Source organism: Microtus pennsylvanicus, chromosome 13 (genome assembly GCF_037038515.1).
Source record: "Microtus pennsylvanicus isolate mMicPen1 chromosome 13, mMicPen1.hap1, whole genome shotgun sequence".
NCBI lineage: Eukaryota > Metazoa > Chordata > Mammalia > Rodentia > Cricetidae > Microtus > Microtus pennsylvanicus.
Genome location: NC_134591.1, coordinates 64,556,280 through 64,583,426, shown reverse-complemented (window position 1 = coordinate 64,583,426; position 27,147 = coordinate 64,556,280). Strand labels below are relative to the sequence as shown.

At 51.4% G+C, this 27,147-nt stretch overlaps 1 protein-coding gene and 1 non-coding gene across 10 annotated transcripts in view; one reads left to right on the top strand and one right to left on the bottom strand.

The window, feature by feature from the left end:
- The first annotated feature begins 4,449 nt into the window (after positions 1–4,449).
- On the top strand, positions 4,450–4,552 carry LOC142834570 (U6 spliceosomal RNA). Its single transcript, XR_012907650.1, has one exon. It is a non-coding gene; the product is annotated as a U6 spliceosomal RNA (small nuclear RNA).
- Positions 4,553–23,853: 19,301 nt separating this feature from the next.
- Ahdc1 (AT-hook DNA binding motif containing 1) overlaps positions 23,854–27,147 on the bottom strand; it is a 64,845-nt gene continuing 61,551 nt past the window's right edge. For all 9 annotated transcript variants that reach the window (XM_075946362.1, XM_075946368.1, XM_075946363.1 and 6 more), the window contains one exon: positions 23,854–24,291. The gene's annotated coding sequence lies outside the window, so the exon portion shown is untranslated. The remainder of the gene's footprint in view (positions 24,292–27,147) is intronic.

Here is a 27,147-nt window from a genome sequence, read left to right as displayed (position 1 = left end):
GAAATGTTTCAGAAGGGAGTGGGGGTGGACTCTGGCTGGGCATGAGTTCCAGACCTCTCTGATTCTTCATTCTGTGGGGGAGGGACCAGGGGAGGAGGGCTGGGGTGACCTTTTGAAGTATTGAGGCCCCATGTCCCTGATTGCCTGGACTTAAGGGTGGCACTAATTAAGAATCAATCAGGAACCAGGGTTACACAGAGAAACTCTCTCTCAAAAACCAAACAAACCAACAAACCTGGGCAGTGGTAAGAATCACCTTTAGTCCCAGGATTGGGAGGCAGAGACAGACGGATCTCTGGGAGTTCGAGCCCAACTCTGTCTACAGAGCGAGTTCTAGGACAGCCAAGGCTATACAAAGAAACAAAACAAAAGAAAAATTAGGACTGGAGAGATGGTTCAGACTACTCTTCCTTAAAACCCGGGTTTAATTCCCAGTGCCCACATGATCCAGTTCCAGGGGCTTCAACTACCTCTTCTGAACTTGTAGCACCAGGTACATATGTGGTGCACACATACATGAAAGAAAAACACTTCTACACGTACGAATTAATAAACTTAAATTTTTTGTTTAAAAAGGTAAATGAGGGCTGGAGAAATGGCTCTAAGGTTAAGAACACTGGCTGTTCTTCCAGAGGACCTGAGTTCAATTCCCAGCACCCACATGGCAGCTCACAACTGTCTGTAACTCCAGTTCCAGATCTGCCATCATCACACAGACATGCATGCAGGCAAAACACAATACCGTATAGAATAAAGATAAATAGTTAAAAAAAAAAAAGTAAATGAGCAGGCTGGAAAGATGGCTCAGCCGTGAGGAGCTTGCGCTGCCCTTGTGGAGGACCTGAGTTCAGTTCCCAGCACCCATGTCAGAAGGCTCACAACCTTCCGGTAACTCCAGCTACCAGGGATCCGACGCCCTCTCCTGGCCGTCACGGAGAGCTGCGCTTACATATGTGCATCCCCACTCAAACACACACAACTTCAGAAAAGGAAATAAGCTGGGCATGAGGCCTCACACATGTAATCTCAGCACTCAGGAGCCAAAGGCAGGAGTTTCTGTGAGTTCCGGGCCAGCCAGATCTACAATAGTGGGAACCTCTCTCAAAACAAGCAAGCAAGCAAATAAATAAACAATACAATTAATACACATTAAAAAAAAACCTGCAAGCTCAGCGCTGTTCATAGACACTTGGGAAACAGCATGAATGGCTACATTGTTTACATCTGTGGAGTCCTGGGGAGCAGATACTTTACAGCTCATTCTAAGGATGGAGAAGTGGAGGCTCAGAGAGCTGAAGGTACTCACTTACAATGCTACATCCATCTAAGGGCAGAACTAAAGTTCAAAACGAGTCTGTCTAATTCCAAAGGAGCTGCCAGACACGTTATGGAAATGCCAGCAGATCTTTAGGGGCCTGACTCAGGGGCCAGATCCTGAGTTAGACAGTGGGTCAATCCCAGGACGATGACCAGATTCACTCAGGATGCAGAGGGTGTTTCTTTACTCTTAGGAGCCTGTTGGTGAACCCCTCTCCCAGCCCTCTGGTAGCATGCCATCTGTGTACCCCAACCTGTGAGTACAGTCATGTCCTAGGTTCTCGGGAGCCCAAATGCATCAGACTTGGACTGTGCCCTGCCAAGTGCTGCTAGTTTGGTGGAAGGTACTAGAAAGCATTGCCACAGGTCTTAGTGGCAATAGTCAACCTGGGTTCAAGTCCCAGCTCTGCCACTTATTACCCTTGGTAACCAGCAGAGTCCCTCTAGCCTTTTTGAGCCTCAGTGTCAACTGAGTAAAGCATAGGTGACCTCACAAGCTGGCAGAGTTTTACTTCTGTTTTTTTTTTTTTTAATTATTATGTATACAGTGTTCTGCCTGCATATATGCCTACAGGCCAGAAGAGGGCGCCAGATCTCCTTACGGATGGTTGTGAGCCACCATGTGGGTGCTGGGAATTGAACTCAGAACCTCTGGAAAAGAAGCCAGTGCTCTTAATCTCCGAGCCATCTCTCCAGCCCTTTATTTTACTTTTCCGTTTATGTGTATGGGTATTTATTCTGTATGTATGCCCACAGAGGGTAGACGAGGGCATCAGATCAAACTGGAGTTTGAGACCATTGCTATCTGCCATGCGGTTGCTGGCAATTGAACCCAGGGCCTCAGGAAGGACAGTGGGCGTTCTTAACTGCTGAGCCATCTCTCCAGCCCCACAAGCTGGAAGAGTTAAAATAAGGTCATCTCCGTGGAACACATCTATAAAGTCTCCCGCAAAGCAGCCCGTGAGCGTCAGCTGTCAGCTCTTCTGTGCACATTACTCCAATTGGTTGGGCAAAGGCAGAGAGGAGAAACTTACTGGGGTAAGCAAACTGGGATAAGGAAGTCTTCCTGGGGGAGGTGCATCCATGTTGGGCCTTTAGGGGAGGGCATTCCAGGAGACCAAGAAAATGACCTGTGTTGGGTGTGGCTGACTGGGAGGAGCAAGTAGAATTGCAGCTGCTAGAGCCTTTCGGGTGCTTCAAGGGCCGTGCGTGCCGGCGGGTTTGACTGTGGGTGCAGAGCGGGACTCCGCCTGTTTTCGAGAGCCCAGACTAACTGTGGTGCGGGGAGCGAACCGGAAGAGAGAGACTGGAGGTCATGCTGGGGAGGAGATCTGAGCAGACTCCCGGTGGGAGCCCCCTCCCCCAACCTCTGGTTCAGCTCTGACCTCTCCTACTTCCTGCCGTCCCAAGTGTGTACTTGTTCCCGTGCCTGGAACATCTTCCTCCTCCCTTTGCCTGGCTCACTCCTTGCCCTTCAGATCCCAGCTCAGCAGCTTGTCCTCCTGGAATGCTGCTAGACGTCCCTCCTAGGTGAGGTCCTCCTCTGCGCTTACAGACCTGTGGCTTTCCTGACTGGACTCTGGTTTAGGTCAGGGACTACGCACTTGCCTTTGCCGTATCTACGCGGCCTGCTGTGGCTCAGTGCCTGGCACCCAGGGTACCCCATTTAGGATTCAAGAAATGAGTGGCTGAGCCTCTTGGGGACAGCTGTGACAGTTGGAGTGCACATGAGAAAGTGGGCAGTGACAGAGAAAAGAGATGGGGTAGGGTGGACAGGAAGAGGGACTGAGGCGAGGCGCGCACAGGGGAGAAAGAGCGGACTGAGAATGACTCAGGGGTTTGGGTTGTCGTCCCGTCGTCCCCACCCCCACTCACTTGGATAAGCCCTGCCTTTCACCAAGATAGGAAGCCTGAAGGAGGGGTTGGCAACCAGGGAAAGGAAGGAGAGGAGGCCAGAGGGACAGGAGGCTAGGGCCGTGGTGCATGCTCTCTAGAATGTTCCTGTCTGCCCACTGGTGGGGGACCCTGTCAGTCCTGTCACTATGAAAACGTCTCCCGCATTATGTATCTAATCAGTTGGTGGCCTGCTTCCCTAGCATGCGTGAAGCCCTGGGTTTGATCCCCAGCACATCATTAAATTCATGTGGTGGTGTGGTGTCCGCTGGTAATTCCAGCGCTCTGGAGGTGGAGGCAGGAGAACGAGAAGTTGAAGGTCAGCCTCAGCTACTGGTGCAGTTAAAGGCCAACATGCGGATACAGAACATCAGTGATTAAGAGCCATCTTGTGTTCTTCCAGAGGATCTGAGTTCAGTTCCCGGTACCCATATCAGGCATTGCACAACTGAATGTCACTTCAGTTCCAGGGGATTTGATATACCATTTTCTGGTCTCCTTGGGCACCTGCATAGGTGTGATAAACATTCACACCCACACACACATGCACGCATGAATGCATGCACACACATGCATGCACATGAACACACAATAAAATAAAAACACATCCAAAAGAAACAAACAAAAAACTTGCCAAGCCAAACATGGTGGCATGCTCCTTTAATTTAACCCAGCACTGAGGAGGCAGAGGCAGCTGAATCTCTGAGTTCAAGGCTAGCCTGATCTATACCTTGCCTCAAAAAAACCCGAAAAACAAAAAGTCACGACAGATGTGGAAGCACACAATTTTAATCCCGGGAGGCAGAGGCAAGGCAGATGTCTATGTCTAGAAATATGAAGCAAGCCTGGTCTACACAGGCCGTCCAAGGCCAGCCAGGGGATACATAGTGAGAACATGTCTAAATAAATAACAAATAGGAGCACTTACTGATCTCCCAAAGGACCCGGTTCAGTCCCCAGCACTCACAACTTGTCCTGTCTCCAGTTACAAGGGCTCTGATGCCCCCGTCTCGCCTCTGTGGGCACCTCTGTACACGTGGGCGCATATGTACACAGGCGTACACACTATCACAGATAAATACTTGAAAAGTGGGATGTGGGGAGATGGCTCGGTTGATAAAACCCTTGCCACACAAGGAGCAACGTGAGGAGGAGCCCTGGGGCTTGCTGGCCAGCCAGTCTAGCTGAACTGGTGAACTCCAGACGCAGCGAAAAACCCTGTGTCAGAAAATAAGGCAGTGTTAGCTTCAGCAGCACGCTAAAATTGGAATGATAAGGAGAAGATTAGCACGGCCCTGGGCAAGGATGACACTCAGAGTCCCTTGAAGCATTCCAAAAGGTGGGGAGTGATGGAGAAAGACACTTGAAGGCTGAGCTCTGGCCTCCACACATGTGGATGTATGTGTGGGCATACAGATGCATACACTCGAATACAAGACTGCCTTCTTCATATTGCTTGCCTGAAGTAGGCTGACTCCTGTTATTTTGTTTTGTTTCACTATATAACCCAGACTGGTCTTGAATTCAAAATCCTTCTGCCCCAGCTTCCCAAGTACTGAGATTATAGGCCTATGCCACCTTGCGAAAAGCTCTATTGTGTGTGTGTGTGGGGGGGGGGTGTTCGAGACAGGATTTCTCAGTGGAGCCCTGGCTGCCCTGTAATTTAACTCTGTAGACCAGGCTGGCCTTGAACTCACAAAGACTGGACTGGCAAAAAGCTCTTGATTCTTATTTATTTATTTATTTATTTATTTATTTATTTATTTATTTATGTTTTTCAAGACAGGGTTTCTCTGTGTAGCTTTGGAGCCTGTCCTGGAATTCCCTTTGTAGACCAGGCTGGCCTCCAGCTCACTGAGATCCGCTTGCCTCTGCCTCCCAAATGCTGGGATTAAAGGCATGATTTATTTTTATATGCATTGGTGTTTTGCCTGCGTATAGTCTGTGTGAGGGTATTGGATCCTGGAGTTACAGACAGTTGTTAGCGGCCATCTGCCATGTGGGTGCTGGGAATTGAACCTGGAGTCCTTTGGAAGAGCAGTTAGTGCTCTTTTTTTGTTCGTTTTTTTGAGACAGGGTTTCAGGGGCTGGAGAGATGGCTCAGAGGTTAAAAGCACTGACTACTCTTCCAAAGGTCCTGAGTTCAATTCCCAGCAACCACATGGTGGCTCACAACCATCTGTAATGAGATCTGGTACCCTTTTCTGGCCTGCAGGCATACATGGAGGCTGAACACTGTGTACATAATAAATAAATAAATAAATCTTTAAAAAAAAAAAAAGAGACAGGGTTTCAAACCCCCTTCCCACCACAAAAAAAAAAAAAAAAAAAAAAAGAGCCGGGCAGTGGTGGTGCATGCCTTTAATCCTAGCACTTGGGAGGCAGAGGCAGGCGGATCTCTGTGAGTTCGAGGCCAGCCTGGTCTACACGAGCTAGTTCCAGGACAGGCTCCAAAGCTACACAAAGAAAGCCTGTCTTGAAAGAAGAAGAAGAAGAAGAAGGAGAAGGAGAAGGAGAAGAAGAAGAACAAGAAGAAAAGAAAAAAGAAAGACAGGGTTTCTCTGTAGTTTTGAAGCCTCTCTGTCCTGGAACTCGCTCTGTAGACCAGGCTGGCCTCGAACTCACAGAGATCCACCTGCCCTGCCTCCCAAATGCTGGGATTAAAGGCGTGCGCCACCCCCACCCGGCAACAGTTAGGCTCTTAACTGCTCAGCCATCTCTCCAGCCCTGTATTTTATTTATAATATATCCTCTTCACAAGATTGACAGGTTGCCTTCCTCCATAAAAGCAGAGAACTGTTTGTCACATTGACCTTGAACACCTGGCAGGCTCCTTGACCCTAGGTAGGATGCCAAAAAACCCTTTGTTGACGTGTAGCTCAGTTAGTAGAGTGTTTGCCTAAATGCACAAAACCCTGAGTTCAATCCCCAGCATGACATAAACTGGAAGTGTTTGTGTACATCTTTAGCCTAAAGTGACTAGACTCTAGGCACTTGGGAGAGGGAGGCAAGAGAAACAGCTCAGGATCATCCAGTTCAAGGACATCGTGGGATACTATGTGACACAGAAGATGGGGGGAGGGGGGAAGGGGGAGGGCTTAGAGAGAGAGAGAGAGAGAGAGAGAGAGAGAGAGAGAGAGAGAGAGAGCGCGAGCAGTGAACTCAGCCTCCAGGGTGTCAGGAGCCATGGAATGCTCTTAAGCAAGACAGTGTCAGGATTCAGCTCGTGTTTTAGAAAACTCACCCTGGTGGCTGTGTGTAAGATGGATTATGGATTGCGGAGGGAAGGCAGGCGACAAGAGGAGGAGGAACTGAGGAGCCACTGGGGGAGACAAAGACACAGCACCTGAGGCTGGGCCTGAATGCCCCCTGCCTGTGAGGCTCTGAACCCCCTCCCAGCCCTCCCCTCCACCCCCCAGGCCTGTTGTCTTGAGCAGCAGTGGGAAGGACAGGGCTGGCAAAACTGACACTCACTAATCACGGCCCTCACCCCAGAGCCGCACTGACTGTCTGGTCTCCATGGAGACACGGCAACCTCCGGCCACTTGTTAATGGCAACTCAACAAGGCTGCAGCAATGGGGACGGGCCTGACCAGTGTGTCCAGCTCTGCACCATTCATCCCAGCTTGGGCCTCTGCAGAAGACCCCAGGGGTGCCGGAGTTGGGGCACAGGAAGGAGGTCTGGTGGCTGGGAGATGCTGCACCCCTCTGCGGCCCCGCCTCCCTTGGCACTGCCAAGCAGCGAGGGCAGAGGCAGTCTCTGCCCTGGCTGACTCCTCCGCAGGGCTGCTGGGAAGCTGAGCTCATGCAGGTCACCCAGGCAAGGCCAAAGGGCTGGCGGGGGATGGTGAGGAGTCCGGAGGGGACCTGCCTGCATCCCACACACAGCAGAACGGAGGGGGATGAGTTTTTCCTGCACCAGCAACCCTCTGCTCCGCTAGCCTGAGGCAGGGGCCCAATTGGGAACCATCTGTCCAGAACCTCTTCCCAGAGCACTGTCGCTACAACGGAAATGCCACCATTAGCAATTCGTTCCATCAGGAGGCAGCGCGGCTTAGCACACAAAACACTGGCTTTGCAGTCAGGCCAGCCCAGCCTGGGTATAAAAGCCTGGCTCCGTCCCTCCCATTGAGCACTGATTTCTCCATCTGCAGGATGGGGACGATAATCACAAGCGTCTACGTGCACAGCAGGAAATGCTACGGATGTTTCCTAGGGACCCGGTGCCTTCCCCTCCACGAGCCAGTCCTGTTGCCTCCTCTTTTCTCCCCTTTCTGTCTTTTTAAAAACATGTTTTGGAGACCCAGTACATTGTGCTGATCTTGAGCTAGCTAAGAATGACCTTGAACTCAACACCCTCTTGCTTTCCAAGTGCTGGGATCGAAGGCCTGTGCTGCTGTGCCTGGCAACTCCAGGCCTTTCTTTGCCACCACAGACCATCTGGGTCCTCTTCCACTCTTCCCAGGATGATCCACAGATGCTCCACCCTCCTGTAACTGTCCCACATTTGTGGTCCCCATAGACTGGGTGGGTAGAGTGAGCATCAGGGACAAAACTGGTGAAATAAACAAGCAGGGAGAAGGGACATTCTCTTGCCTTTTTAAATTTTTTTTTCCTGTCTTCCTTTCATTCTGCTAAGCACTCCATGGAGGCCTCTTTCCGTCTCCCCTTCATTCCGTTGTCCATCTGTCTACCCACTCCTCCCACAAACAAAGACTGAACCCCTCCTTTATATGGGGGTCTCAGAGATGCAGATACCACCTGAGTCTCCCATGATGCAGAGACCAGGTTCCCAGTTGGCTGGGGGCCTGGACACAGCCACTTCCCCACACCGTGGTTTTCATTCCTTCGGTGATACTGCAAGCCGAAAGGGTCCTGGGAACTCATCTAGTCCAGTTCATGGCAGCCATCAGGATGAAAACCCAAGGATCAGGGTGGCCCATGATCCCACGGCGGCCTCGTTTTGAAGCTGACAATGTGGGCCAGCTTAGGAGGTGTTTTTTGGCTCTCTGGACCCTGCTGACAGCTGTGTTCCCAGTAGCAGCTGGAATGCTGGTGGGAGGCCTTGTCTGACCTTTACACCCTGACTCCCCAGGGCAGAACCAGGTGGCTCTGTTGGGGCCCGGGGTGAAGAGGTGGGGGGTTGGGGATGATTGAGAGTGAGCAGGAAGGGCATGGGATGGTTGGAAGATAACAGACATTGTTGATTCTGAACACCAAAACAGGGGCTCCAAGATCCTCTCTCAGCTCTGCTGAGCACTGGCCATGAGCACTGGCCAGGTAATGTGTTGGGTTTTTTTTTTCCTTTTTAGTTAAAACATTTTTTAAAGGTTTATTTTATGCGTATGAGTTTTTCCTACGTGTATGTCTGTGCACATGTGCATGCCTTGTGCTTGCAGAGCTTAGGAGAGAGTGTGGGGTCCCAGGAACTGGAGTTCCAGATGATTGTGAGCGGCCGTATCAGCACTAAGAACTGAACCGTGGCCTTCTACAAGGACAGTAGGTACTTTCAACCTCTGAGTCATCTTTCCAGCATCCCCTTTTTCCTTTTTATTTGAGATAGACTGGGCCTTGAACTCATGGCAATCCTCCTGCCTCATTCTCCCATGTCCTGGGATTCCGGGCATGAGTCACCATGCCTGCTTGAACTTGTTTTCTTTTCTTTCTTTCTTTTTTATTTTTATTTTTTTTGGTTTTTCAAGAAAAGGTTTCTCTGTAGCTTTGGGGCCTGTCCTGGAACTAGCTCTGTAGACCAGGCTGGCCTCGAACTCAGAGATCCACTGGCCCTCTGCCTTCCAAATGCTGGGATTAAAGGCGTGTGCCACCACCACCCAGAAAACTTGTTTTCTTATTAATGAAATGGCTTTACCAAAGCAGAATGGAAAGGATTTGTCAATGGAAGGCAGCTGTACAAAGGTAAGGAATTTTTTTGTTTGCTAGTTGGTTTTGTTTTTTGAGACAGGGTTTCTCTGTAGCTTTGGAGCCTGTCCTGGAACTAGCTCTTGTAGACCAGGCTGGCCTCAAATTCACAGAGATCCGCCTGTCTCTGCCTCCCCCAGTGCTGGGATTAAAGGCGTGCGTGCGCCACCACCGCCTGGCAGGTAAGGAATCTTTATTTGGGGGCTGAAAGAGCTGGAGGCCACAGAGTGAGCCTCTACCTCCATCCTGTGAGCTGCCTTTGCAGAACTGAAGGCAAGAATCTGTCCAGTCGGAACTGTTCATTTGCCAAAGGAGGAAACGGAAACGAGACCAGAGATGGGGAACAAGTTTCTCAAGGTCACACAGCCATTGTGGGACCAATGTGGGCCCAGAGCCCAAGCTGTGCACAAGGTCCCCTGCCCAGTTGCCTTGCTTGCTCACTCAGCCCCTTGGTTTTGTCTTCCCCAGCGAGTGGGCGCAGAATGGGCCCAGTTTCCTTCCTGCCGCCCTGCCCGCCGTCTGCCACGTTGGCAGCCGCCTGAAGCCTTCTCGCCCCTGCTGCTGCTGCTGCTACTGCTGCTGATGCGGCATCAGCCGAGACCAACCAGCCAGGAGTTTGCCCAGAGCAGCCAGGGCTGCCTGAGCCTGAGCTGGGGCAGGACTGGCTGATTCTGCCAGATGGGAGGGAGCGAGGCAGCCAGTGGAGGGAGGGAACAAGAGCCCAGTCCTCTGCTCTCACCAGCCAAGGGAGGGAGGTAGAAGGCTGCGTTTGGGGGCTAGGAGGCTGGAGTATCTGACCATGAGGTTCAGACAGCTGGGTCTGTCCCCTCAGGAGCACATACACACATTGCACAAATGCACACGAACCTGCACACACACGCACACACACATATACAGCATAAAAAAGCATACTGCAGGTGAATTTATTTGCTTCAAGTGTGCATGTCCTGCTGTGCGTACATTGGTGTTGCTCAGAGACCCACTGTGTGTTTGCATAAGCACAAGGGAAAGTCGTGGGTGTCTTGAGTTTGAATTCGGGCTATGTGCAAAGAAATGGTGTGTCTAGCAGCGTGTGTCCCTCCAAAGCAGTGTATAACACATGGCTGACGAGGAATCCAGGTGTGCACACAAAGGGGTCGGTACATGTGCCTGACTTTATGTAGGCCATGTCAGGGTGTGTCAGCGTCCCTATGAACTCGTTACAGTTGACAAGAGAATAATGAGGTCATTATACACAAGGCATGGCCGGGATGTCTGCATTAAGGGATGCTGTGTGGGCTGGACCAAATGTCCAGGGGTAGGTATGCGCCATCTTTGTGGCTATTGATGGTGGCATAGGGAAACATTAGATGTCTGTATATATTTGGCTGTGTGCATAGGAGATTAGGAGGCAGGACGACGGTAGTGATGGCAGTGGTGGTGCTGTGCTGGGCGATTCACACTTGTTTCTCTGTGTGGCAGGGCCTGTATGTGCCTGTGTGTGCGAGTCTCTATGTACCGTGTGATGGAAACCACGTGGGTCTGTGGTGAGCTGAGCTTGGAGAGGGAGGGAGTCCATGCCTGGGTTTGTATTTGTCTGTGCGCCCGAGGTCAGATTCGCTCCTACCGCCTGTGTGCACAGGTGGCTGCTGTGTCCAACCGTGTCTTTGTGTGTTTCAGGTTGCCTGAATGTGCACAGGAGGAGGACATGGTGGGAGGACTCGAGTGCGTGCCTGTGCGGGCCCCTTTAACGTGGCAAGTCTTAGAAATGTCGGCCTTCTTGGCAGCAGATCTGGGCTTGGTTCCACTGGGGGTGTCTGCAGAGAGGGGCTTAGAAGGGACGTGCTTGAGCGAGAGAGACAGGAAGGGAAGGGGGGGCAGCCCAGCTTGGGGTTTCCAGGAGGGAAAGCCAGACATTGGAACTTGTCAACGCTACCTCCTTCCCTGCCCCCACCTCCTTGCTGCTGCCTCCCCTCCTGGCGCCTGAAGGCTGTTGGCAGACGGACAGACAGACAGACAGTGCACACATAGACTGGCTCCATGGCACAGAGCCCAAACCCGAGCCCCTAAATACACAAGCCTGGATACGGAGATCCAGAGAGAGCAGAGGAAGTGGCTAAATCTTGGAAGAGTGCATGTGTTTATGTGTATTGGGGAACAGGGGGTGCTGCTGGCCTCTGGTGCTTTAACCTAAACCAGCAGGCCTGGTGGGGGTTTTGAGTGCTGGGGGAAGCCTCTGGGGAGGGGGCTTTTATGGCTCAAGCCAGGCTCCTAGCCCTGCCCCCTGCTTATACAACTGCTGCAGTGTTTCAGAACGCCAGCGCCTCAGGAATTGTCTGTTACTGTCTGTTTTACTGAAGCAGAAGAGGACTAGGGAAGGTCAGCAACTGATCCCAGGGTCGCACCACAGAAGCAGGATCGGAACCCAGGGATGCTCCTCCAATGGAGCTGTGCACTCTTCTCATGGTTCATTTAGTTCTTTCTCCCCCTCGGGTCTCCGGGTTATGGCAATGACTTTGCTGTTATTGTTGTCTCAAGTGATGTGTCTGTCTGTCTGTCTGTCTGTCTGCTGTTCGTCCATCTGCTGATCGCAGTGGCTCTCAGACTTTCTAACAGAAAGCTTGGGTGCTGCAACCAGGTTACTAGAGGGGGATGGTGGAGTAAGGAGATGGAGCAATTCAAGAAGAGAGGGAGGAGGACGGAGCAGAGGAGCATGGGGCCACCTTGAGCAGCAGGCTTTCCCACCAGTCACCAGATTTCACTGTGTTCTGAGAGCATCCTGTTCGGGGTGGGGGTTTCTCCCTAAGTCCTAGGGACAGAAGAGCTGGAATCTTAGAGCAGTATTCAGAGTATACACCTAAGCTGTATGCTGACCACTTGCCATGAGAGAGGGGGGCTGTGATGGGCTAATTAAGGGTGTGGCCTCTTGGAACCTGGTCATGGGAATGGGAAAGGTCTCTGGGGCTGGGGAGATGGCTCAGTGGTTAAGACCACCAGCTGCTCTTCCAGAGGACCTGGGTTCAATTCTCAGCACCCACATGGCAGCTTCACAACTGTCTGTAACTCCAGTTCCAGGAGATCTGACACCTTTACACCAATGCGCATAAGATACATTTAAATAAATTATATATATGGAAAAGAAAGAACTCTGTGTACATCTGTGAGCATGGGACAAACAGGTTGGGACTGCAAAGGAGGGAGGAAAACTTTGGGACCGTTTGTAACAGGTGAGGAATGGCTGTGTGTTTTCCTGCTGTGGAAAGCCATCTACAAAAGTGCACGCGTGGCTGGGTCTCCATGTCTCCTGCATGAGTACATGCGAAGCGTGCCATTGTGTATGCATGCGGTGGTGTACAGGAGTCTGAGGTACACATGTGTTGTCAGTGTGAGTCATTACATTTTTCTTCAAGTATGTTATGTATTATTGTGTGTGTTGGGCCTGTGCCTGTGCCACTGCGTACCATATGGAGGTCAGAGGATAACTTTAGCAGTTGGCTCGCTCCTCCTTCCCGGGGATGTGATGATCCGACTCAGGTATTCAGCCTTTCCCAGAACGGCTTTCACCCACCAGCCGCCTCACCCACCGCTCTGTAGTTCCTGACTATGGGCCGCGAATACAGTTCCTACATGTTTGTGGGGTACTGAGTACAAAGGAGTTGCTCGCACACATGGCTCTGTGTATTGGAGGTCCGAGTCACGTGTGGACATGCGGCGCTTTTCTTTTTGAAGTCTTGTGGATTCCCTGTTGCACCTCGGGCACGCTAAGCAAGCGCTCTTATCACTGAGCTAGACCACAGCAACTTTTGCTTGTTTGTTTGTTTGTTTTTTGTTTACACGTAGACACGGCAAGGTGGCCCACACCTTTAATACTAGCACTGTGGAAGGCAGAGGTAGGAGGATCTCTGTGAATCTGAGGCAAGCTCCAGAACAACCAGGACTACATAGAGAGAGACCCTGTCTCAGAAACAAACAAAAAAGTGTGTGTGTGTGTGTGTGTGTGTGTGTGTGTGTGTGTGTGTGTGTGTGTGTGTGTATGTGTGTGCGCGCATGTGCTCTTGGGCATCACGGGAGGTCAGGATGGTTTCGGGAGTCAGTTCTTTCCTTTCACTATGTGGGTTCTGGGATCCAGTTTAGTCATCAGACTTGGTGGTAAGTGTCTTTACCTGCTGAGTCATCTCTCTGGCTCCCCAGCAGACTGACTTCTTATTTTGAGACCAGGTCTCACGAAATTGCCTAGGGTAGTGTGGAGCACATTCTGTACCTAGGCAGGCCTTCAGCTTGCCGGTCTCCCTGCCTCGGCTTTCCAAGGAGCTGGAATTGCCAGGTCAGGCACAGATATGGCTGTTTTCTGAGACAGGGTAACAGTCCCAGCTGTCCTGGAACCCTTTGTAGACCAGGCTGGCCTCGAACCCACAGAGATCTGTCTGCCTCTGCCTCCCAAGTGCTGAGATTAAAAGCGTGAGCCACCTCTACCTGGCATATGCATGGCTCTTAAAGCCATATTTTATTTATTTATTCATTCATTTTGTTTTTTTCGAGGCAGGGTTTCTCTTTGTAGCCCTGGCTGTCCTGAAACTCTCTCTGTAGGTCAAGCTGGCCTTGAGCTCAGAAATCTGCCTGCTTCTTCCTCCTGAGTGCTGGAATTAAAGGCGTGAGCCACCACCTTCTGGTTTATTTCTTTTTTACTGTCAACCTCCTGCTATCGTCGACTCAGACTAAGAGGACTGCAATTTTAATATTTCACTCACTCTTGAAAGCATCCAATTCATAGTAGGCACTGAGTACAAACTTCTTGAATGGCTGAGGATAATGGAGCGTGTGCCTGGCTAGGTGTGAAAATACACACGCACTGTGTGTTAGGGTGTGTGAACTGACACTTTATTGTAGGTGTCCAGATATGTGCGATTTCTGTCCTGTGTGACGTGTGAACCAAATCTGTGCTCGGATGCCTGGGTGTGTCTCGAAGTGGACTGCATCCCTGAAGCGGTGTCGCGATGTGAAGCGCTGCTAGTGTTGGAGATCCGGCTGCGTGTGCACAGTTCTGTGTGCTTGTGCGTGGGGGCGGGAAGTCTCTGCCGGCTTCTCCCAGCCTTCAGCACTCACTCAGCTTCACCCCAGGTCGCCGGCTGTGAAATGTCAGTGGCAGAGAAGCTAAAAATATCCTCTCTCCTCCTTCTGCTCACTGCTGGGGCTGATGGGACTGTGGGGCCCCAGCCGGCCCCTTGGGCCCTGGGGGAGGAGGAACTGCTGGATGAGGGGTTGGGGCAGGGAAGGACAGGAGGCCCTTTCAATAGAGTACTCATCCTTCCTGCTTCTTTTGAGGCTCCAAAGTCAGACCCTAAGTTCACCTCTTTCAGGAAGTCCTTCTGGGCAGCCAGTACTGACACATGTGTGTGTGTGTGTGTGTGTGTGTGTGTGTGTGTGTGTGTGTGTGTGTGTGAGGTATCCCAAGCTACCCAGGAGGGAGATATGGCTTCTTCAGACTCCAGGCTTCCTTCGTGAGTCCTGGGACTTCAGAGGATAGGGTTGTGCCTCCTTATCCCGATAGGGGGCTCCCAAGGGAATTGATGCCACTGTCTGCTCCCTAGGGCTGAGGATTAGGGGTGCAGCAGCCACTACAGGAGTTCATCCAGCCCTGTTCCTGGGACCAGAACCTTCTGACTCTAAGGCAGATGTGCTGCTACCGAGAGCTTGTGGGCAAGGAGGAGCTTCAACTTTGTCCACACCACACCCTGGGCTGGCACATGTTTGTGCCTTGAGGACTTGTGTGGGTGCAGGTGGGACGTGTTGGGGCCTGTGGTCCTTTAGGGACCATGTCTTTTCATACGTTGGGCTCCTGGGTGTGTCTTCCTGTATGAGTGGTGTCAGTCGCTGTCCGTCTTGGGCACTGTGGGGGTTGTGTTTCCCTGGGTGCCGGTGTGCACATGTGGTGAAGAGGTACACAGACCCACAGACACTATGAGCTGTGTGCACACGGGAGTTGCTGGTGTGAGCATGCGTGAAGATATGTGCAGGCAGGCATCTCTACGCCCATGTCTCAACCACTTGATGACTGCGTTCCTGTGTTTGTGTGTATGTCATTGTGCCTATAGGCGTTTCTGTGATGGGCTGTTTTCCTACGTCACGCTTTTTGCACGTTGCTTTGTGGCAGGGCCTCATGTACTTAAGGCTGGCCTTGAATCCTCCATTTAGCAAAGGCTGACCATGGACTTCCAACCTTACGGCCTCCACCTCCCAGATGCCAGGATTTACAGGTACATGCCACCTCTTGGCATGTGCCTGTATCACTTCGATTTGGAGAGGCTGTGACCAGGTGTCCCTGTGGATGTCGGTGTTCTTTGTGGCACTGGCATGCGGCTTCCTTCTGTTTTTCTTCTCTAAAGATCCACGTTTTTAAATGTGTGTATGTGTGTCTGCACACCATGCGCATATCTGTACCGTGTGTGTGCCCGTGCGTTTCTTAGCTCTATCATACGAAGGCATGCCAAAGAGGTCGTCAGATCTCCTGGAACTGAAATGACAGGCATTTGTGAGCTGCCACGTGGGCGCTGGGAACCACACTGGACGAGCACCAAATGCTCTTCCCTGCTGCGCTATACCTGAAGCTCCAATGTGCTTTCCTTAGTCTCTCCCTGTTCTGGGTTGGAGGCTTCAGCGTAGTGAACCTACAAGTACCTCTTGCCCTTCGCAGCCCTGAGATTTCTTCTGCTCCTTCTCTGTGGGACTTGAGAACTGAGATGGGAGAGAAGCAAACAGGGCAGGCAGTCATGGAACCCACGAGCCCACGACAGGCAGGGCTGGGGCCAGGCTGCCGCGAGGGCCCTGCCTCAGCTTTGCTCCAAGCAAGCGCTAAGCCAGAGCCTCGGTTACATGTAAACACCAGCTGTGTCAAGACAGCGCAGCTTCTTCTAGGTCAACAGACAGCTGTGGGGTTGCTAGGCAACCGCCTGGCTCTCCCCCCCCCCCCAATCAGGCTCCCCTCTCACTGCCTCTACCTGCAAACTCTTTGCCGGCACCCCCACCCCACAGGGCCTCCGGTCACCCCCAAGGCAGTTAACACAGTGGGGTAGAGAGTCAGGGCAGCTTTGGGACCGGAATCCAGCAGGAGGTGTGATACTTCCAGTGTGCTTTCTGCCCAGGCCTTGGCACTCTTCAGTTCCCACCTCGCCCTATTAGGGCTGAACTGGAGGGCCGAGGGGCTGTTCCTGAGAGATGGAAGACCTACCTAGCTGTGGTGGTAACTAACTACCCCCTAGCCCAAAGTCACGCGTGACTTGGGGAGGAGCTAGAAGCAGGGGAAGGGTGCCACTATGGTTGGCCTTTAATCCGATCGCATGGCAAGACAGACTGCAGGGCCTGAGTCTCTCCTTGTCTTGCCCTGTCCTGCCTTCCCTAAGGGTGGTCGCCTTATTTCCAAGGCTGACCGGAGCTTCCTCCTGTTGCAAAGTCCGCTAGGTGCCTGCGTCCGCCCAGGCAGGTAGCCCCGCAGGGTCAGGCTATCTCGCCCTTGGGCCTGGCTTGACGCAGTGCCGGAGAGATGAGGCGATAGTGGCCTGGGACCAAGGGCTCAGGATCCGTGTGGAGCGCGTGGGCCGAAGGCGCGCACCCGAGTGACGGCGGAAGCTGGAGGAAGGAGTGGGAGGAGAGAGCGGCCAGTGGGGGGCAGCTGTGGGGGCAGTGCCCGTGGCCGTCTATTAGTATGCGGCCGCGCTCGGCGCGCCATGGCAACCGCTCCCCCCACCGCAGCCTGGGGCGCAGTGCGCACCTCTCCTCCCACAGGTGGCGGCGCGCACGGGCGGGCACGCACGCAGGCACGGGCACGCACGCTAGGGCCGCCTGGCGCCTGGGGGCGCGCCGAGGGCGCCAGGTGCGCTAGGGCCCATGTCACCCCCTGTCACCTATGGGCGTGTCCCCAAGTACTCCAAAGTGAGCCCTGGGGGAGGAGTGTGTACCTGAGACTGTTCTGTCTGGGTCCCTCGTGGGTCCCTCGGTGTGCCTCTGTCTCTGATTGCCCTTGAGGGTTGCTTTTCCCTCCTTATTCCTGAGTGTGTGATTCTGAGTGTTGAGTGAACCCGTATGCCTGCATCTTCTTTATCTGTGTGTCTTTGTGTGTGTTTGGGTCCCTGTGCTTATCTGTGGCTCTGGGGTTTTCTCTGTGTCTGGATGAGGTTTTGCCTTGAGGGTTTTTCATGAAGCATGTCTGTGTGAGCCATTGATAGCTTGCATGTGACCCACTGTGTCTGGCATCCTTGTGTGCTCCGGGAAGGGACTGTTTAGTTTTGTACCTGTGCCCGTTCCTGTGAAAGTCCTCAGGAACCATCCTTGGACTTAGGTCATTGTGTGTTCCCGTGAGCACTCAGAATATGTACCCTGGAGTGTGCTTGTGTCCAGGGGCTGCTGGCTCTTGGCCCTCCTGGGCTTCGCTCCCTGCTGCCTGAGTGAGCCCACACCTGCTCTCTGAGTACTGGGCCCCTCCCCCCACCTGGCAAGGACAAGGAAGGACAGAGGCAGACGAGGAGGCAGAGACAGAGACACAGAAGGGGAACACAGAGCCAAGTAGACTGGAGAGGTGGAGACCCAGAGTCACATGATCAGCCTCCTAGCCCAAGACCCAGAAGAGAAACAGATGCCAAGATCCTGACATTACAGAGAGGGACACCCAGAGCCACGCAGAGACCCAGAGCACAAGTCCGGAACTACTGAAACAGAACAGAGATCAAGGATATGGCTCTCCCCAGCCTCCCTCTCTTCCTCCCTCCCTCCCACTCTCCAGTTTTCAGCCCCAGCTATGCCTCCCCCACATACCCAAAGCATAGCTCTCCTGGTTCTGACTGGAACCCAGCCTCCTCACAGGTGCGTGCGTATGCGTGATCTGTAGTGTTCCAGGCTGGAGCCTTTTCTATCATCCCTCCCCACTATCCACATTCTTACAGGGTCCAGATTAGACACACCTTCACACACATAGACACCACATAGCTGGTCCGTCAAACACAGGCACACACTATGAAGCCTGTCTCTATCACATTTGTTTGCTTTGTGACAGTCTTACTGTGTAGCACTGACTGGCCTAGAGCTTGCTGTATATAGACCAGGCTGGCCTCGAACTTACAGATCCACCTGCCTCTGCACCACAACATCCTGCTTTCCCATCTGTACAATGGGCAGCACACAGCCACAAGAGCAAATCTCTCGTGTGCAAAGCTCCGTCAATCCTCATGGGATTCCAAACTCCTGCCATTCATAGGAAGAGACAACACTAAACTTAATGATTCCACCAGACTGTATGTTTAAAGGGGGAAAAAAATCCATTTGTCCCACTGACTGTTGTGTGTTGTGTCCTTAAGAGCCTCGGCCAGTGTCCGGGAACTCAAGAGTGAAGGATGCTCTGGACCATGTATGTACACACAGGAGAGCACCGCAGACACGCATAGGAATACATATTAAGTATGGATGTGTGCACAGGTGGATGCTTGTGCAAATGCTCAGTACAATAGCTATACTAGAGGCTATCAACTCTGGTGCACGTTGAGAATATTGGGGAGCTTAAAAAAAAAAGAAAACCCATGCTCAGCCAGATGCTACCCCGGGGAAATAGATCCGGTGTCCCTTAGTTCTGAGCACCACCAGAATTTTTTTTTTGCATCATTTAAAAACAAAGAAAAAACCAGCTCGACGGTGGCCTTGAACTTGATATTACCTTGCCTCTGACCTCCTCAGCGCTAGCATTACAGATCAGCCCCTATATGGAGGAGCAAGATCAGCATTTTATGTTCTCCAGGTGGCTTCTCTCAAGGGTGGTCAAGAAACACTGATCTGAGTAGGGCTGGAGAACCGTGATACAGTCTTGAGAGGTCTAATTAGAGCAGTCTGGGGGCCTCTTCCGTGCTGGGGATTGAACTCAGGGCCCTGCTTATGCTAGGCAAGCACTCTGCTAATGAGAAAGAGCCAGCGTCTGGGCTCTCACTTTTAAGAGCCACCGGACTGCTCAATTCTGCTGTCACCATTTTCTGCCTGGCTGTGGCAAGTTACTTCTCTATACTTGGAGGGTTTCTTGTGTATCTATGTTCTTGTCAAGGTGTTAGCGGACAGCTTGCAGGCGTTGTCTCTCCTTCCATGTGGATCCTGGGGGTCAAGCTTAGGTTGTCAGCCTTGGCGGCAGAAGCCTTCAACCACTGAGCGATCTCCCTGGCTTGGGTTTCTTTCTTTTCCATGACCATATTGCCCAGGCTGACCTCGAGCTCTAAACTCCCTATGCATCTGAGAATCACGGCCTCAACCTTCTGACTGCTGAGATTTCAGGCAGGTGCCACCACACCATGTTTATGCAAAGCAATTGTTCTAGGGCTTCACATGCAAGGGAAGCATTATGCTGATGCATGTCTAATCCTACCATTATTTTCAAAATTATATTTATTGAACCTATGGCCTTGTGCATAGCAAGGGCTCTATGGCTGAGGTATACCGTACCCTGTATTTAGGATGGGGCACACAGTGAAACCTCATGGCACTATATGGAAACCATGTGTATATGTATAAATACTCAGAAAAGCTGGCACACACACTCAATTTTTATCAGCTCATCACTGAGTTATATCTTGGCCTAGAACTTTTTACTATAGAATGGATTAATTTGTAGTTTTCAAAAGTGCCCCTCCCTGCACTGTGGCTCAATCCCTGGCCCAGTCTCATACATGCTAAGCATTGTGTCCGTGTCCTGTGTTGAACAGATTTTTTTTTTCTTTTTTCAAGACAGGGTATCTCTAGCTTTGGAGCCTGTCCTGGAACTAGCTCTTGTAGACCAGGCTGGCCTCAAACTCAGAGATCTGCCTGCCTCTGCCTCCCGAGAGCTGGGATTAAAGGAGTGTGCCACTACTGTCTTGCTCAGATTTGGTTTTTCATTAAGTCTATACAAGAAAACAAAGGCTTGGTCAGTCTTCAGGCTGATCTACTTCTGCCATTTTCCCTATGACCTTGGACTAAGTCACTTCAGGGGCAAGTCACTGAGAACCTGTCTTGTCATCTATAAACGATGGGAAGATCTTTTCTCGATTCCAGATTACCTTGAAGAATGGACACCCTGGACAAGTGTTAGCAATGGTAGCCAAACATGCAGACACCATCTTCATTGTTTTATTTGGTGCTGGTTATTGAACGCAGGCCGCCTGTCAGGCACCCTACCACTGAGCTACGTTATATCCCCATCCTTCTCCGTGTATTCCTGTGTGCCCGCATCTGAGAATCTGTCTCTAGAGGCCAGGCAGCGACTTCAGGTGTCTCTCTTCGGTGCCATCCATCTTGTTTTGGAGACACGATCCTCTCACTGGCCTGGAACTTACCAAGTAGGCTTGACTGGCAGGTCAGCAGGCCCCCAAGGATGTCCCTGTCTCCGTCTCCCTATGCCGAGATGACAAGCATGTGCCACTGTGCCCAAATTACCACCCCCACCAACATCTCCCCAGGTGTCTTCTGGAGATGAAACTTGGGTTTCATGCTTAAGTTGTAAGCATTTTAGACTGAGTAATTCTGCTGGCCCCCATCTTTTATTTTTTCTCTTCTAGTTTCTTGAGACAGGGTTTCTCTGTATAACCACCATGGCTGTCCTGGAACTCACTTTGTAGACCAGGCTGGCCTCAAACTCACAGAGATCTGTGTGCCTCTATCAAAGGCATGTGCCACCATTGCCTGGTCCCAGGCCTTATCTCTTTATTTATACCATGGTGTGTTTGTGAAAGCCAGAGGACAACTCTTAGGAATAGCTTTTCTCCTTTCACCACACGGGTTCCAGGGCTGGAACTCAGGGGGTCAGGCTTGCCACCAGGCATCTCTTTAAGGGGTAAGTCCTCTTGCCACCTTTTTTATTTTTAAAGTATTGCTAAGTTGCCCATTTGGCTTGAATTCTTTTATAGCCTAGGCCTTGAACCTGAGATCCTCCTGTCTCACCCTCCCAAATAGGAATCATGTAGTTTTGATGCATTCTGGAAGCAGGTGTGGTGCTCTGGCTGTGGTGAAGCCCCAACCTCTGAAAACAGATCGAAGCAGGGTGAGCTCCATCACTCGTCACTTACCTAGGCAGGGTCTCTTGCTGCCCTTTCCTCGGGGATTGTAGGGCCTGAAAGACATTCCATCCCCAGACCTCCAAAACACACCTTGGAAGCCCTTGCTGGGCAGCAGAGCCTACCCAGGCTGGTTAGCACCTTCTTCCCCCAAATGCTTTTTTCTTGTACTGTTGATCAGTGCTTATGCAAGTTAGGCAAGAACTCTACCACTGGGCTGTACCCTCAGACACCTCTTTCCCTCTCATCCCCTTTCATCTGTCCTGGAGCACTAGGTTCTCACAAAGCCCCTTCCCAGTGCCCTCCTTTGTCCAAGCCTAGGCGCCTCCTCTCTGCTCTAAGCTCCGATTTCCTTTAGTTACTATACACACAACCTTTCACTGCCCTCCCTCTCCCCGATATCCATCTTGTGAGGAACTCTCACCCTCTAACTGAACCCTGACTGCGAGAGATGCCCATTCAGCCCAGCCCCCCTCACCTGCCAGTTCCACCTGGCTAGACTCCCCTTTCTGCCCCTCAGCAGTCACAAATACATGCATTTTCTCTCTTCAGGCAGCAAACAGGCTTCTTTGGGGCTGGTCTATCCCAGCAGTCCTGGGGTGACTTTGCTTTTTGGAGTGGGGAATAGAACCTAGGGCCAGGCCTGTATTCTGTCATTGAGCTACTTAAATAACGCAGTTATTGTCTGCGTTTTTCTGATGCTCAATCCATTTCTACCATTTTCCTCTCCACTCCTGCCTGAGTGACCTTGCCAGGTCTTCCACTGGGCTCTCCCGAGCGCGTGTCCTGTCTACTGAAGTCAGGCCTTCCCCGGGGCTTCCGCCTCCTGCTATCCTCTCCCACCTCTGGCCTCTGCACATGTCTTTCTTGCTTAGGAAATCACTCAGTTTTCTGTTGCCACCCTAGGCGTGGCTTTTAAAAAGCTTTCTCCTCTGGAAAGCCCCTTCCACGACCTGACCTCTCAGCAGGTCTTACTGCTTCCTGCCCCCACTTCCAGCTCCACAGGGGACTGTCAGCTCGAGAGTGGTGGTGTCTCTCCACAGCAGGCAGGAAGGGTAGGCCAAGGTCTGCATCTCGAGGCTGTGTGGAGGGGGCTGTGCAGCAGATGGCTTTTACACCCAACAGAGGAAGCAGTTTTCAGGGATGGTGACCTGTGAATCCTTCTGCCTCTCCCAGGCAGGTACTGGGAAGGTGGGGGCATGTTTGTCTTTCAGTGAGTTCCCCTGATGACCCCATGGCATGACATCACTGTCACTAAGGAAGAGGGACAGGGAAGTCACACTCAGCAGAGCTTCAATGTCAAGTGGGTCACGGGAAAACATGTTCCTGAAAACCCTAAAGACCAAGCCAAAGTGGACATTGTGGAGTTAAGTAATGGAGAGCCAGGCTGGCCACGGTCAGGGAGTAAGAAGTAATCTGGTTCTTCTGTTAACCAAAGCTGGGAGGAAACATACAGATAGCATTTAGAATTCAGGATGGAAGGAAAGAGGAACATGAAGGGACATTAGAGTGTCTGGTCACAAAAGCAGATAGGTAAGTCATAGTAAATGAGGGGGTAGGGGCCAGAGATAGGGGAGACTCAGGACCTGGGGTGGATAGACGACACTTAGCAGGGACTACTTCAGCCATGCAAGGAGGTCATGTACTCTAGTCCCAAAGGTTTGTGGATTTACTATGGAATGCTTCAAAGATTGGTATTGCTGGGTGTGATGGCACATGCCTGTTATCCTAGCATTCCAGGAGGTGAAGGCAGGCTGATCTGAGTTCAAGGCCAGCCTGGTCTACATAGCAAGTTCCAGGACAACTGGGGCTACATAGAGACACTTTACCTCAATAAAAAAAAAAAATATATTAGCATCATGGAACCACTATAGAATGCCGAGGCCTAAAGGACAGGGACACAGGACAAATGACTAGGCTTAGGGTCCTGGGGTGGGATGGGGAATCTAGAGGAAGAGGATGGAGGCCAAGCTTCTCATGGGACTCCTCAGGGGGAGGAAACCAGGATTTGGGAGCCACAGGAGCCCATTGAAGATAGAAACGGGGAATGCTGAACAGTGGTTTGGCAGTTAAGAACACTTAACTGCTCTTGAAGACCTGGGTTTGAGTCTCAGCATCCCAAGGCAGATTAACTGCTGGTAACTCTAGTTCCAGGGTATCCTATGCCCTTTTTTGACCTTTAAAGGCACCACACATGCTGTGCACATACATACATACAGCTGAAACACTCATACACATAAATAACATAAATACATCTTTAAAGTTCTAGAGACGGAGGTGCTGAAGAGGTAGGAGAGGCACAGCGTCTGGGCGGGGCGGGGGGATGCCCAGATAGACGGCAGGCAAGTGGGAGAACTCAGACATAGGGGACACAGGAACACACTTGGTACTTCAACTCTTCTGGAGGACCAATGGTGGGAACAAAGCCCAGCTGTGTCCCTTCAGTCCGTCCACCCTTACATACTCTGTTTTACAAGACACAAGGTGGCTTTTTTTTTGCTTTTTTTTCATTTCTTTTTAATACAAACTTGGATCTTTGGGTGTGTCCTGCCAACAGAAAACAACAACAACAACAGAAGATAAAACCCAAGAGTGAAAAAGAAAAAAAAAAGAAAAAAAAAAAAGCTCCCAAAAGAGGTTCTCCCTCCCTCCCCCCACCATGCGAATTTGCACACCACGGGACCACAGCAGGTTTACAGAATGCAATATACAATCCACAATTTATAATAAAACAGTATATACAATAAATAGGATATTGTTCATTTTTGTCAAACGACCTGTAGATAAATTTCTCAGTGCACACTTGCAGGGGTTCTGGACACCTCGAAGCCCCGCTCGCAACCTCTTGCACACGCTCTCTCTCGCGCTCTCTCTCTCTCTTTTTTTTGTCTTTTTCTAAAACTGTGTTTTGTTTTTAAGTTTTGTACATTTTAAAAAGTATTTACAATTGCTGGTTTTGTGCAGAAAGGGCTCACCTTCGGCTTCTGCGTGGAGGAGATGGGCAGGGAGGGGTGGGGTGGGATATAGGGTTGCAGGGGTGCAAAGGGCAGGTGGGAGGCAGAGGGGCAGGTGCTCCTGTCAGAGGACGATGTGGACGCTGGGAGGGGTCTTGGCATTGGTTTTCTGAAAGCTGCAAAGAAACACAAAAGAAGAGGCAGAAGTCAGCAGCGGACAGACACTGAACTCCAAGACCCGGGGGGCTAAAAACAGGTTTGGCTCAGTTCCCACCGAAAGTTCTGGAGACGCTAACATTGTTCCTTCTCCAGGCAGGCCCCCACGTGACTTCTCCAAGCTCAGTTTCCTAATGTGGAGGTACTTTTCTTCAGTCTCATATAGTCCAGGTTAGACTCACACTCGCTGTGTGCCAAAGCTAGCTTGGGCTCCTGATTCTCCGGCCTTAGTCTCCTGAGAACTGCAATACAGGTATGGTTTTTCTACATATACACGCCCAAGATCATACCAAGAGTGAAGACAAGCTGGAGAAGCAGGTGGATGGATCGTGTGAATTCCAGGATAGCCTGAGCTACAGAGAACAGAAATCCTACCTTAAAAACTCAAAAACAGACAGAAAGGAAGGAGGGAGGGCAAGAAGGAAGGAGTCCCAGAGCAGGATTTACTAAAAGTCTGGGCTCTGGAGTTAGAGATAGCTGAGCTCACAGCCAGCGCCACCAATTGAAAGTTCTGTGACTGTGGGTAGGAGCTAAAGCCTGTTTACTCATTGAAGTTTTGTTGTTGTTGTGTGTGAGACAGGGCCTCACCACAGAACTCTGGCTGGCCTTGAAGAGATTCACTTATGTTTGCCCCCCAGGTATGAGATTTAAAGGTACCTGCCAAGGCACCTAGCTTCCTTTACTCATTAGTGTGAAAGATACTAGATACTAGAAGGCCAGACATGGCGGCCCACACCCATAACCCCAACACCTAAGAGACTAACACAGGAAGATCTTGAGTTCAAGGTTAGCCTGAGCTGCAGCAGGATTGGCTCAAACCACCAATCAGGGCTGGGATATATTTCGTTTAGTATAGATATATTTGCCCAACATGTATGAAGCCCTGGGTTTGAGTCCCAACATGGCATAAACCAGGTGCGATTGTAGCCTGTCACCCCAGTACTCATGAGCAGAGCAGGTGACAGGAGATTCTGCTTTAAAAAACAAACAAGCAAAGGAGGGGGCAATGGGACTACCCTCCTAGGTTTGTTGCTGGATCCAGCGTTTAAGACAGAAAGGTTGAACACAGATGTGTAATACATTAAAAAATGAATTCACTTTTATTATTTTCCCGGGGCCAGATGGGCTCTCTAAACCTCAGTTTCCAAATGTTGTAATAATAAGCTAGCTTGGTAATGCTTCTAACCTCCATGGTTGGCAGAGGAACCAGGGCAGGGCCTGGGCACAGCACCACACAGGTGTGAAACACTGCTTCTATTTCTTTTACTCCACCCCTCTTCCCAACCCCACTCATCCATTCTGCTCCTAGGAGAGACGAGGTGATGAGGAAGTCAGCCTGAACGAAGGAATGAAGAAATCACCCAGCACAATGCCATCTGTGTTTGGTGGAAACACTGCCTGCCTTCCCGAGGCTTCGAAACACCCCAGTCCCCACAACCACTAAGGTACCTCTTTTTGCTAGAGAGTTCTGATCATGTGTGTGGAAATTATTGTCTCTATCCAGACCACCAGTGTGCACCCCCCCCCCCCCTATCTACAGCTCTGCTACTGTAAGGGATGAGCCAAGACAAGGCTGGCTTAGGTCATTCCCAGAACCCTGGGCCATTAGGATGCCTGCCTCACAGAGGTCAGGGGTAGGGCTGGGGTGCTAAATTGCCCCCTAAGTCTCCTCCTCTGTGTGCCACCTGTCATCTCCCACAGCCGCAGGAGCCAGGCAGACAGAAAACCCTTTCCCATGTATCTGTTAGCTTTCCTCTCCAGTAGGGACACATTGGCATTCTGCTCAGCCTCAGCTGCTGTCTGCCGGGCAATCAGCCCCAGGGATGACTTTTGTCCTCTGGTTGGACTTGCCAGGATACCCCAGAGAGCCAGGGACACCAGGTGGGTTCCTGCAGGGAAAGGGAAGCAAGCACCTCATCTTGGTGGTTAGGCCCGCAGCAAAAAGGAGAGTGAGGGCTAAGGGCTCGGGACACCAGATCTGGACCACAACAGTCCTGGGGTAGGTAAGCCACTGCGCCTGAGTGCTGACAGATGTAGACAACTGGGGTAGTAAGGAAAAGGGAGCAGGGGTGCTGCAAGGATGGATGTCAGCTCTCTACAGTTAGGGTGACAAGCACGACCAATTGCAGAGATGAAAAAAAGGGCTGATGTGTGGGGTGCCAGGCTCAGCGAGCACTGGAGAAGCCTCATCCCAGAAGCTGGCTCCACTGCAGTTGAAGGACAGTTGCCAAGAGGAAGAATCTTCTGGGGGAACTACTGGAGAGAGAGGGTGGGCTGCTGCAAACTACTTGGCATGCTGACAGTGATGAACCCAGCTTTGCCTGCTCCCCTCAAAGGTCCAGAGCACAAATTCTGCATAAATCCCCTTCACTCCCACCCCCACCAGCCCTTAGCCATTGCCAGTGACCCTCTGCAAGCCAGGTCTCCATGGTGATCTCAGCCCAGCAGGCGGTTCCTGCCAGAACCTTCCCATGGTGCCTGCGGCCAGGCAGCAGGAGGCTTTCTCACCCTCTGCTAAGCTGCCCAGAGCACCTTACCTCTCCTCCCACCGCCCTCCCAGCTTCCGGGACTTAGCCAGCCAGGGGCTCAGGCAGTATCTGGGGGAGGATGGTGGGTGGGGAAGAATCACAGGCTGGGGGTGTTCTTGGTGAAGGGAGAATGCTATGCTGGATAGAACACAGATCTAGCGAGGCTCAACTCTCGAAAACTGAACCAAATACTAAGGTGTCAGGCAACCCAGCTCAGGGACTAGGAACAAGGCAGAGAAGGTAAGCGCTCTGGATCTACCCTAAAAGCCTGCTGGAGTGGAGAGAGAG